Here is a 13,797-nt window from a genome sequence, read left to right on the forward strand (position 1 = left end):
TTGATAAAATCATTGGTAATCCATCTAGAGGGGTTCAGACCAGAAGTGCCTCCAGTAAACAATATTTATATGTCTGCTTCTTATCACTGATTGAATCGAAGAAGATTGATGAGGCAATGAATGACCCAAGCTTGGTGATAGCTATGCAAGAAGAGCTTCACCAGTTCGAACGAAACAAAGTTTGGTATCTAGTTCCTCCTCCAGTTGGCAAGAAAGAACCAATTGGAACCAGATGCGTCTTCAGGAATAAGGTTGATGAAGATGGACACGTGGTAAGAAATAAGGCTAGATTAGTGGAACAAGGGTACGTCCAGACAGATCTTGACTTTGAAGAATCACTTGCTCCTGTAGCAAGGTTAGAAGCCATCAGAATGTTTTTAGCCTTTGCTGCTCATCATAAGTTCAAGGTCTACCAGATGGACGTCAATAGTGCATTTTTGAATGGAGAACTAGAAGAAGAAGTTTACGTCAAGCAACCACCAGGCTTCATTGATGAAAAGCATCCACATTGGGTATATCGTCTGGACAAGGGACTGTATGGCCTCAGACAAGCCCCTCGAGCTTGGTATGATACTCTGACTAATCACTTTTCTGAAAACGGTTTCAAAAGAGGTGCAATTGACAATACCTTATATATTGTTCGTGAAAGAGGTAATCTTCTGTTGGTACAAGTTTATGTTGATGATATTATTTTTGGTTCTACTGATAAATCTTTGTTCAAGAAATTTTCGAAAATTATGTCTTCAAAATTTGAAATGAGTTTGATGGGTGAATTAACATTTTTTCTTGGGCTCCAGATTAAACAAACCAGTGATGGTATTTTTATTATTCAAGAAAAATATGTTAGAGATATTTTAAGAAAATTCGATATGAATTCTTCACCTTCAAAATCAACTCCAATTTCTGCACCTTTAACAATAGATTCTGATCCAAATGGAAAACCAGTGAACCCCACTCTGTATAGAGTTATGATAGGTTCACTAATGTATTTAACTGCAAGTAGACCAGATATAATGTTTGCAACATGTCTTTGTGCCAGATATCAATCTAACCCAAAAGAATCTCATCTGGCGGCTGTAAAGCCCATTCTGAAGTACCTTAAGGGTGCTCCCAGTTTGGGTCTTTGGTATCCCAAAGGCTCAGGCTTAGATCTAATGGGTCATTCAGATTCAGATCATGCAGGTTGTAAGATAGACATGAAATCCACTACTGGTGGATGTCATTTCCTTGGTGGCAAAATGGTGAGCTAGACCAGTAAGAAGCAAACATCAGTCTCTTTATCCACTGCTGAAGCAGAATATGTGTTTGCAGCCAGTTGTTGTGCACAGATACTCTGGATGAAGAACCAGTTGCTTGATTATGGTATTAAGTATTCAAAGACTCCTATTTTCTGTGATAATACCAGTGCCATTGCTATCTCAAACAATCCAGTCATGAACTCCAAGATGAAACACATTGATGTCAGGTATCATTTTATTCGTGATCATGTTATGAAAAATGATGTTGAAATCCACTTCATCCCCACTGACAAACAACTCGCTGACATATTTACAAAACCTTTGGATGAGAAAACTTTTCAATATCTTGTCAGTGAGTTGGGAATGTTAAACCCTTAATCTGGAACCTTGTTATGAATGCCTTTGTGACACTGGCAGGGTTCTTTGATTCCAGATCTATAAATCTATACCAGTAAAGCTATCGAACGCCTTTGTGATACTATCTTTACACTGATAGATTTATGGATCACCATTCCAGGGGGAAGACTCAGACCACATTTTTTTTATCTAAGTTTCAGGGGGAACTTATTAATTTATTATCTCACTGGACAAATTTTCTGGAAAATGTTTTTGGTACCTTGTAGATGTGTCCCTCTCATTAATACTGGATAAGTTGATGTGCATGTTTGAAGTGACTTCAGTCGCTTTGTAAATGTGTCCCTCTCATTTGTCTATATTAGTTGATGTGCGTGTTTGAGGATTACCAGAATGGTCTAATCTGGGTACGTACTGGAGTGTCCCTACAGTGTACCATCAGTGCATATTCTACTGGCCTAATCCACCAGTGATGCTTGAGTGTCCAGTCAACCTCCAGATGCATTGAAATGAGTCATGGTGTGTTAAGTCATAATATTTTAATACTTGATGCTAGTGCGTGCCATAAATACAAACTTTTTATCTGGACAGTTACTGTTTGAAAGTCCCACGTTTGCATAGATTAAGTTAAGTTACAACTAATGTAAGCTTAAGTAAGTAAACACAAACAAATAAAGTAAACACGTTTAATCATATGTATATTAATTAAACGGTGAATATAGGGTTGGTTTACAATGAATAAGAAAGAAAAATATTGTTAAGTTTTTTACATACAAAAACTTAACAACTTACAAGAACAAGAAAAAAACACACTAAGTGTTATTGTAGCACACACTAACTGCTTTGCGACTAGGGTATGTGCTCCTTTATATAGACAAAGGAAGGAGTCACATGACAACCCAATAGATGTTGACACATGAAGGTTGTCAACCATCTATTAGGTGATAAGACTGTTGTGCAGGTGTTCTCTGTCTACTTTGTCTTCTTTCCCAAACGAGTATGAAAGAGAAGATGCACAGGTATTACATGGTACAAGGTCACATGTCTTCTTTCTGCTTGATCAACACGTGTCTTTGGGACCAGTCCTCTTATCTTCAAACTCCCGCCTATATTCGACTTACAAATATTTGGAAGTGAGTCATCGAACCAATCTTTAACTTGAAGATAACAGAGTTGCTGAGGGTATGCTGAAAAGCCTTGTCGCTGACGCTCTCAGCGAGCACTTGCCTCAGCAAGTTCATCAGCGAATTTCATGACTCAACACTGTTCATCTTACGTGGCATGACTTTTTCAACTTAAAATGATGGTTTTGTTACCTTGGGAACACAAAAAGTGCAAGTTGGTAATTTTGTGGGCTGTCAACCGTCATACATTTATGTGTAATGGGAAACATTAAATGTGGATGTCAAAACCGATCAAAATTGTTTTGAAATATTTCAAACTTACCGTTTTGAATTCCATTTTCTCTTTCCTCTATAAATACTCATAGTTACCTTCACCTTTCAGTTTTATCTCGAAAATCATTTACTCCCAAATCTTCAAATTTCTTCATTTATTTCTTTCTCTCTTCATTCAATTCCAATCATCACTATCTTTCTTCTTAAATTTTCCTTATAAACCTTAAATTCTTTCAGTTTCATCTTCATATATTTCAGTGGCTCCCAAACCTTCACCTAAAAATCTTTTAGCTGCCAATTATGCTCCAGTAGCCGCCATAAAAAAGGCCAAACACATCTCTCTCACTGCCGACGCCATCAGAATCATCATGAACAACTGGAAGGCCAAACTCACGACTAATCATTCGGCAACAACCATCGTTGGAAGGCTAAACACCTTCTTCTTGAGCAGTCCTTTGTATGGTGTCCTTACCTTGAATCCAGGCAAAATGTACCATGACTATCTATGTGAGTTCTAGTACACTTCCGTGTATGTGGAAAATGATGAATCCATCCACTACACACTTAAACAAGGCACCAAGAACTTCACCATTACTGTTGATTCTCTCAGAGATGTCCTGAGAATGAATTATTTTGCTGAGAATGAGATGCCTGTTGAAATCCCTTCTGGCATCAATACCAGGGAAGTGTGCAGGTTGATGGGGCACACTGAGATTGTGGATGAGAATAGCCAGCTGCTCAGGAAGGTACTGTTTATATGAGCAGGCTAATTGATTCATGGAGATACTTTTTCACACACCTTGTTGAATGTTTGGGTGGCAGTTCTGGAGGCTTAGACCAGATTAATCAAACGCAGCTCTAGATTGCCTATTGTCTATGGCATGGGTATAGGGTGGATTTTGCCCAGATATTCTTTAATGATCTGGTGGATAGATTGAAAGTCAAGAGCAGGAAAGCCTTCATTCCCTTTATTCGATTTTTGTCTATTATTTTCAGAAGGGCTTAAAAAATGAGTATACTGTAAGTACAACTCATTTTTCATTCTGTGAATATCTGAGAGATCTCAACCAGTTAACCTCATCTCCAACTGAGGTTGACATTCCATCGGTGATGCTGTACCAGTTTAGAATACAAGAAGAAGAAGCCAATGCATCATCACCAAATGAATTGGAAGAGGCTGCAGGTGAGCCTCAAAATAATGAGGAACCCATTGAAGTTCTCACTGCTGAAAGGGTGTTACCCATTTCTCAGGTAGCTCCTAACCCCACCAGACCAAGGAACAAAACTCGTCGTCTTAGGAGAGACGGAGTTCTGGTCTCATCTCATCCAGAATCTTCCCAACAGGATTCTGGAGATGTTAATCAGGCAAACCCACAAGCAACCACTTCCACAATTCTTGTAGAAAGAAGTGGTGAAGAAGAAAGAGGGTCAGGCTCACCTCTAGTAATACCAGTCCCAACTTCTGCAAGTGGGGACATCATGACTACAGATAGGTCATTGATTGTGGAAGGAGTTGAGGGGGAACAAACTGAGCAGGTTGTTAGAGAGAATCTGGAGCATGGTGCTCAGATTGATTTGAATAGATTGGAGGAGAATGTACAAGTGGAGGACCAGGCAGGTGGAACCGGCCCAAATTGGGATATGGCAGACTCTCCACTGTCTGAAGATAATGATTTTGATGTTAATATGAGTTTTTTGGGAGAAGAAGAAGTTGATCGCACTATTAATTCTGTCTCCCAGTCAATTCTTACAAAAATGCCACCTCCACCACCAAAAAATACACCAACACCACTACCAGAACAAACAACAACAACACCAACCACAACAAATTCTGAATCACCACGTGCACCAGACAATCAACCCCTTCAAACTTCTGAACCACTGGTAGTCACCCAAACAACCGAAAATATCATAAGGGTGTTGCCAGTATCTACCATCACCAGAATCACCAATCCTTCTAGTTGTCTCTCCTCTTCTTCTTCAACCAAGGTCCAAGGCCTTTTTGATAAGGTGGCGGACCTGGAGAGATCGCTCCAGTCTTCTTCTCAGGTTATTTCTGACTTTAAAACTTTAATTTCCAATAATCTTAAGTCAGTTATGAACACATTTGTTGGTAATGAGAAGTTAGTGTTTGAAAAGCTGGAAGAACTAGTAGTGGCCACAAATCATAATTCAGAAAAGATCAAAGTGGCAATCCAGGAAATGAAGGAGAATTTGTTGGCATCTGTTCAGACTGCCTTAAAAGGTGAAGTTGTCAAACCTTTGGCAGATCTGACAGATGAGGTCCAGAAATTAGTTGGGAAGGTTGATGAACTAGAGAAGAAGCCAACCCTTGACAAGAATTCGGTTGTCAGCACCCTCAGTGATGAAGTTGTCCGAAAATTTAGGGGGGATATACTGAAGGAAATAACAAAAGAAGTTTCTGAAACTCTCATCAGAAATCTTCGTGATGGGTTGCTGCCTGAAGTAATCAAGATGATTGACAATCAGTTGCCTCGCTACTTTCCTCAGGATCTAGAAATAATCAAAAAGGAAGTGATGCAGTTGAGGAAAACTGTGAATCTTATGTCTCCAGTTTCTGGCAGAACCTTTGATTCTGACAGACATAAACTGGATCTGGTGTGGAATCATCTTCAGTCTGGAGATGCTTCCCAGGGGAAAGATCCAAAGAAAAATCTGGTGGTGATCTTCAAACAAAACTTGAAGTGTGGAAGAAGATTGTTGGAACAAATGTGCCTGGTACTGATGCCAGTGCACAGCAAGCTCAAGAGGTTACTGGTACTGATGCCAGTGAACCAGTTTTCGAGGTCTTTCCAGATATTCAAACAGGAATCAAAATGGTGAAAAGTTAGAAGCACTTGGTATCTGGAGGGGAGCTTGAAAAACATACTAATGAAGAGAGTTCTGGTGCGAAGAACGTTGAGGAGTTTCCATCTGTTAGTGATGAAACGTCCAAGAGACTGGAGCAGCAATGCATAGCTATTGAAATCTTCAAGAAGAATCTAAAGAATGACTAGGCTGCTCACAAGTTAGATATGGCGAAAATGGGGACTTTGGATTCCTATCATGCTGGAAGGTTGTGTGTACCAGTTGAGGTTTACAAGGAGATGAAGGATGACCCCAGAATTCATCAATGTATTGCAGCTCTGGATGATGTTTATATAAGATCAATATACTCCCAGGATGAACAGATGTACGATTCAGAAATATATGGAGAGAGTATATTGAATCTGATTGCCAAGAGAAGGGAAGCACTGGAGAAGCTTCAGACTCAAGTAAGAAAGAATGTTGCAGTCCTTGAAAATGAATATAGAAAGAAGTTCAAGGGTCTGCCGAAGCCTCCCGTGCGAAGAACCAAAGTTGATAGAGATACAGATCTTAGCACGTTCATTCCTTTGAACACTTCTGAAAGAATTGACAAGGAAAAAATTCAACAAGGGGTTGTTCAGAAAAAGGTGTCCAAGGAAGTTGATGACATGGTTAGGAAGGCTCAGACAAAAGAAAAGTACGAGCATTTGTCAAGATTCAGAGCTGATGTCCGACCAATACTGGGAGCTGAGATCCATCTGGCAGAAAATCATGATAATTTCTCAAAGTTCCATGTCAAACTCTTCAGAGAAGGGAACTTTACTGATGGAAGAAAAGATACATCAGTCAGGGCATTTGGATGGTCAGAACTTAAAGAGATTGGCCTTCCCTACAGAGGTAAAGATGTTTCCCAAGATGTAAAATACTTTATGAAGAGGATTGGCAAAGAATGGATGAGGAAGGAACTGATGGAGATGGAGTTGGGTTACACCACCATCTCCAGGTTCAAAGAGGAAGGCCATAGAAGAGCCATCTGGGCATGCTCAAAAGAGAAGGGCATGAATCTTTGTTTTGTACTTGTATTTTGTTTATTTTGATGTAAAGTTGTAACTTTCAACCAGTTGATGTCTGTATATATAAGTTGCAAGCTTTTTTCACAAGTACTTGAATAGATTAAGTCTAGTAAATTAAAATGTATAATCTGGGAACACTGATGATCTATAAAGTGGTTCTCCAGTAACTAAAATTTAGACTTAGTCAAAATCTCAAAAATTTTTCAAGCACAAACTTGTATAGATAAAAGCTTGAAAATCCTTGCATAATTTCTAAACAAATACGGGGAATTTGTTAGGTCCAGATTTACTGGACTCGCTCCAGACGTGACTATTGGAGCCCTCTGAAGATTTGTCCAGAAATTATGTGAAGACCAGTGAACCGTTTACTTTTACAGGAATCTGGATTCCACCAGATTGGTTCACTGGACTTCACTCAAGTCAAGATCTTTCCACTGAAGAACATTCTCACTGAAGTCGAAGACTGAAGTCTGAAGAAAGAAGTCTGACAAATAGCGGAGCTCACTGGCAAACTTACCAGATCTCCTGAATGGAGTCCTTGACAGTTTTCTAGACCTTACAAGTCTGAACACTGATTACGAGGAATTTACTTTATGCCTTTACATGCCTTTATCCGGACAATCCATTTGTCCTTTGTTAAAAGCCTTACACGCATGTAAAGGTGGTTGGTTAATTAGAAGACAAGTCACTATCAAGTGACTTTATTCTTGTACTTTAACCAATGTATTTAAGGAATTAAAGTAGTTTCCTTAAATGCATGTAACCATATTTGTACGAAAAAAAGAATATTATATTTATTCTTTTTCCCTATAAATACCAAGTCACTTCCCTCATCCAAATTACACTTTTGCAATTTGGTGCCTTTGCTCAAATATTCTCGATCTAAACAGTTATACTTCACAACTTTAAGTATTTCAATCAAAAGAGTTTATTTGGCAAATATTAGATCACTTGTAATTCATAAGGTTGTTTAGATACTAACTTTGTAATATCTTAGTTCTGCAACAACCTTGTATTTTATTTAAATACGCTTGAAAATTACATTGTGTCTCACCATTTACTTTACTTGCTTATCTTTATATTGCTTAAGTTACATATTACTTTATATATATTCTTGCATTTATATTTATTGTAATACTAGTCCAATCTAGTGCTTACTTGACTTGTCGCATTTATATTTATTGTAATACTAGTCCAATCTAGTGCTTACTTGACTTGTCGCATTTATATTCATTGTAATACTAGTCCAATCTAGTGCTTACTTGACTTGTTGTATTCTACACTTGTGGGTTAAACCATCAAGTGAGGGACTTCACATTGAGGATCAGGTTTGAAATTGGATGGTCATGGGATTGATCAAGTGACGAAATGAGTTCTTGGTTTGCTGAACTGGTGTTCAATGCGGAGCAGTGAAATCCCATGGGTCTAAATTTATTTTCTCCCACTGCGGCGCAGTGGGAGTGTGTCCAACCCACTACGGCGCAGTGGGGCATTTCCAGTCTTGGGTCCGAGACTTCCCACTGCGGCGCAGTAGGAGTGCTCAACTCCACTGCGGCGCAGTGGGGGTATAAAAAAATGTGTCGTGTTTTTGGTTATCGAGTCTAGTCCTTTCATAGGGTTAGCGGCTAACACTACAGCCTCAAGGCTAACCGTACAACTTCAAACTCTAAAATAAAGCTTTTTCACGAGGGCCTTCGGCCCCGCGCTTTAGTTTATGGTTTGAAGTCGTGGCTAACCCTACAACTTCAAACCCTAAACTAAAGTTTAATTTTTAATCAAAAATGATTTCACATGTATAATGTTAAAAATCTATGCAAAATCATTTTTGATTTTATGCATACATTTTAGAAAAGTTGCATTCTAAAACCCTAAAATCTAAACCCTTGGTGGCTAAAAGCGAATCCGAGGGGGGAAGTGTGATCGCGGGGGCCTTCGGCCCTGCGCTTTAGTTTAGGGTTTGAGGTCGTAAGGTTAGCCTAACGGCTAACCCTACAACTTCAAACCCTAAACTAAAGCTTAATTTCTAATAAAAAATGATTTCACATGTATAATGTTAAAGATTATTGCAAAATCGCTTTTAATTTTATGCATACATTTTAGAAACGTTGCATTTTAAAACCATAAAAGCTAAACCCTTGGGGGTTATAAGCTAATCCGAGGGGGAAATGTGATCACTGGGGCCTGCAGCCCACACTTTAGTTTAGGGTTTGAAGTCGTAGGGTTAGCTGCTAACCCTACCACTTCAAACCCTAAACTAAAGCTTAATTTCTAATAAAAAATGATTTCACATGTATAATCTTAAAAGTCTATGCAAAATCATTTATGATTTTATGCATACATTTTAGAAAAGTTGCATTCTAAAAGCCTAAAAGCTAAACCCTTAGGGGGTTAAAAGCTAATCCGAGGAGGAAGTGTGATCACGGGGGACCTGCGGCCCTGCTTTAGTTTAGGGTTTGAAGTTGTAAGGTTAGCCTAACAGCTAACCCTCGACCTTCAAACCCTAAACCCTAGAGCGGGATTTAGTAGGGGAGGGACATGGAAAATCAAATTTGATTCAGAAAGGGAGGGTCGCATTCTAAAACCCACTGCGGCGCAGTGTGTGCTCAACTCCACTGCGGCGCAGTGGGGGTATAAAAAAAAATGTGTCGTGTTTTCGGTTATCGAGTCTAGTCCTTTCATAGGGTTACAGCCTCAAGGCTAACCGTACAACTTCAAACTCTAAAATAAAGCTTTTTCATGGGGGCCTTCGGCCCCGCGCTTTAGTTTATGGTTTGAAGTCGTGGCTAACCCTACAACTTCAAACCCTAAACTAAAGTTTAAATTCTAATCAAAAATGATTCCACATGTATAATGTTAAAAATCTATGCAAAATCATTTTTGATTTTATGCATACATTTTAGAAAAGTTGCATTCTAAAACCCTAAAATCTAAACCCTTGGTGGCTAAAAGCGAATCCGAGGGGAGAAGTGTGATCACGGGGGCCTTCGGCCCTGCGCTTTAGTTTAGGGTTTGAAGTCGTAAGGTTAGCCTAACGGCTGACCCTACAACTTCAAACCCTAAACTAAAGCTTAATTTCTAATAAAAAATGATTTCACATATATAATGTTAAAAGTCTATGCAAAATCATTTTTGATTTTATGCATACAAATTAGAAAAGTTGCATTCTAAAAGCCTAAAAGCTAAACCTTTAGGGGGTTAAAAGCTAATCCGAGGAGGAAGTGTGATCACGGGGGACCTGTGGCCCCGCTTTAGTTTAGGGTTTGAAGTTGTAAGGTTAGCCTAACGGCTAACCCTCGACCTTCAAACCCTAAACCCTAGAGCGGGATTTAGTAGGGGAGGGACATGGAAAATCAAATTTGATTCAGAAAGGGAGGGTCGCATTCTAAAACCCTAAAAAGGACACCCATTTCGGAGCGGATGGAAATCATTTGTTTTGTCTAGGTATTTGAAATCGAATGCGTAAAATCAATTTTGATTTTGTGTAGCTTTGTTTTGTTTAAATGTATGCATAAAATTAAATTTTATTTTGTATAGCTTTTTACACTGTATGCGAAAAAACATTTTTGATTTTAAATAAGTTTCTTTGTATGGATCTCATTTGTTTTAGCTCAATGTGTGCACAAAATCAATTTTGATTTTGTATAAGTTTGACACCATATGCATAAAGTCAAATTTGATTTTGAATAGGTTTCTTGATATGGAACTCATTAATTTTGTCTAAATTCTCTATATATAATCAACTTTGATTTTATACATAAAGTTGTAAATACTAAAATTACTAAAAATATCAACACATAATCAAATTTGTTTTGTCTAAATGTATGCATAAAATCAAATTTGATTTTGTATAGCTTTTTACACTGTATGTCTAAAATCATTTTTTGATTTTGAATAAGTTTCTTTGTATGTGACTCATTTGTTTTGTCTTAATGTGTGGATAAAATCAAATTTGATTTTGTATAAGTTTGACACCATATGCATAAAATCAAATTTGATTTTGAATAGGTTTCTTAATATGGAACTCATTGGTTTGTCTAAATTCTCTATACATAATCAACTTTGATTCTATAAATAAATTTGTAAAAACTGAAATAACTAAAAACTTTGATATGGAACTCATTTGTTTTGTCTAAATGTATGCATAAAATCAAATTTGATTTTGTATAGTTTTTTACACTGTATACCTAAAATCATTTTTGATTTTGTATAAGTTTCTTTGTATGAAACTCCTTTGTTTTGTCTCAATGTGTGCACAAAATCAAACTTGTATAAGGTTGACAACATATGTATAAAATCAAATTTGATTTTGAATAAGTTTCTTTGTATGAAACTCCTTTGTTTTGTCTAAATTATCAACACATAATCAAATTTGATTCTAGACATAAAGTTGCAAAAATAGAAATCACTAAAATATCAACACATAATCAAATTTGATTATAGACATATCACAAACACACAGGTAACTAAAAACTCAATACATAATCAAATTTGATTACACAAACAAAGTTACATAACACAAATTTAATAAATTCAAATTTTAGAATATATCTATGTACAATCAAGTATGATTGGTTGTACAATAGTAAATACGTATATAATCAAATTTGATTTAATACATACATTTTGGTTTAGACATTTCATCAAACAATTTGTGGGCAAAATTCATTATAAAAATTTTAAACAACAACAACCAAAGATACAATTGATTGAGATGATCAAGTGTGTTTGTGTATGTTTCCATCAGAGGAGGAAAGGGGAAAAGAAAGTTTTTTTTTGTTAAGCAAATTTACATATATGCCCCTCCGTGTTTCTTTTTTAATTAAGGCATAAGTTTCAATCCTAGCAATTGATTGAGATGATCAAATGACTAAGATTTGATCCTTAGATTTCATAAAAAAATCAAGGATTCAAATGAACACTTACCTATTATATTAGAGAAATTTAATGTATTGCATTAATAACTATCAATTAAGTACAAAATGAACCTTTTAACATACACTCAACACCGCTGACAAACCACAGGTAAAACACGACATTAACCAGATAACAACTTCAAGCAATAGTCAACAAAGACAAAGTCTCTCTGTTCCATACCTTACAACGTCGCCTTCAAATAGACACCGATGTTATCAATATAAGCACCAAGATGGCCATAAAATCCAGCAAAAGAACCACCATTGTCCCATTGTACTGAGAAAGGCGTCCCTCTTTCAGTACCAAAAGGCCCGTGAGTTCTTTTGTCCGTGACAAATGATATCGAAGAAATAACTATGTAACCTGAATAAAGTCGTCCCACTGTTTCCGTAATTGTTCCAGCGATGCCAATAATTTCTTCATTCCAGTCAAATGTTACCTGTGGTAGAAGGAGAAATATATCACAAAATAGCTAGATAAAGGTAAACAAAGTTTAGGAGAGATCCATAATTCATTTACAAAATAAATTATTAATGTTGTGATATAACAAGTGTAAATAATACGTTATTTTTTTAATTTTTTTTGGGAATTTTTTTAGTAAAACTTATTTTGTCACTTTTATCACAAAAACAGAGTTTATACTGTTGTAATGATCGATACGTATTGTACTATTGTTCTGTTGTACAACACCAGCGGCTTGAGCATTAAGCATTGCCAAAAATGCCAACTAAACTAGCTTAATGGTCATGTGAGTTAACGAAAACTTTTTTGAGTTAGAAAATCTTTACCACTGAAACTGTACACGGTAAGCTGTTTTCACCACCGATTTTTGTAGTCCTGTTTCTTAATCCTTGATATTCTGTAGTGAAAATTACTGAATGTACGTAATCGGCATGTTCAATTGTTATCTCCTTCAGATGATGATTTCTCTCAAGTTTGAAAGACCAAGCATGTCCACCAAGGCCTCCCCATGTTCCAACTTTCATGATTTCAGAATCGGCTTTCAGATAGACACCGATGCCATCAATAAAATCGCTAGCAAGGCCATAAAAACCAACTAACGAGCCTTCTCCCCATGGTATAGAGAAAACACGCTCTGATGCTCGACCAAAAGGTCCATGGGTTGTCTTGTTCGTAACAAAAGTAAGTGATGATATAACTATACCAATGCTTCCTTTAATCTCAATTATTTCCTCATCGTCATCAAACATGACCTGAATAAGAAAAGCCTAACATTATGTTTGTATAAAAGTATCTCTATCTATTAGTAATATTAAGATATGCTAACCTCAGAAACAATGTCTCCACCAGCCGAACCACCGACCTTGTTTGAAGTGTGAATGATACCTCGACATTGAGTGGTAAACAGGAGAGAGTATATTACATTTTTTTTGAGAGAGTATATTACATCACCATGATCAATGGTTATTTTTTGCAGCTTATGATTTTCCTCAAGTTCAAGACACCAATATTGATCATTATTCGGACTGGCACTTTGTTTTCCCCAAGTTCCTACCCGAATAAATGTTGCAGAATTGCTGCCAACCTTGGACAAGGATATTATAAATGAATGGAGTCAAAAGACAGAACTGGAGTTAACACACCAACAAACAGTGGCTCTCAAAATCTATGTCATTTCCATAACTTTTTTCATTTAATAGACACACACTTACTTGAAGTCGCAGCGCATGTTCAAGTTTCTCCACGGTTGAACCCATGGTTGGGCGATCCCTTCGATTTACATTTAAGCATTGATATGCAACCTTTGAGAACACCTTGAACGAATCTTCTCTCATTTGATTCTTCAGCTCAGGAAGAATGATCTCATCTAATCTGTCTTGTTCACATGATTGTTTGGCGAGGGTTGCAAGATGACCACGCCCATCTTGAGATCCATGTATATGTGCCTGCCTTCCACACAATATCTCAAATAGCAACACACCAAAGGAATAAACATCTGATTCTTTGGTTAGAATGCCGGTTTCTAAATATTGTGGATCAATATAGCCAATG

This window comes from Erigeron canadensis, chromosome 2, assembly GCF_010389155.1.
Source record: "Erigeron canadensis isolate Cc75 chromosome 2, C_canadensis_v1, whole genome shotgun sequence".
Lineage (NCBI taxonomy): Eukaryota > Viridiplantae > Streptophyta > Magnoliopsida > Asterales > Asteraceae > Erigeron > Erigeron canadensis.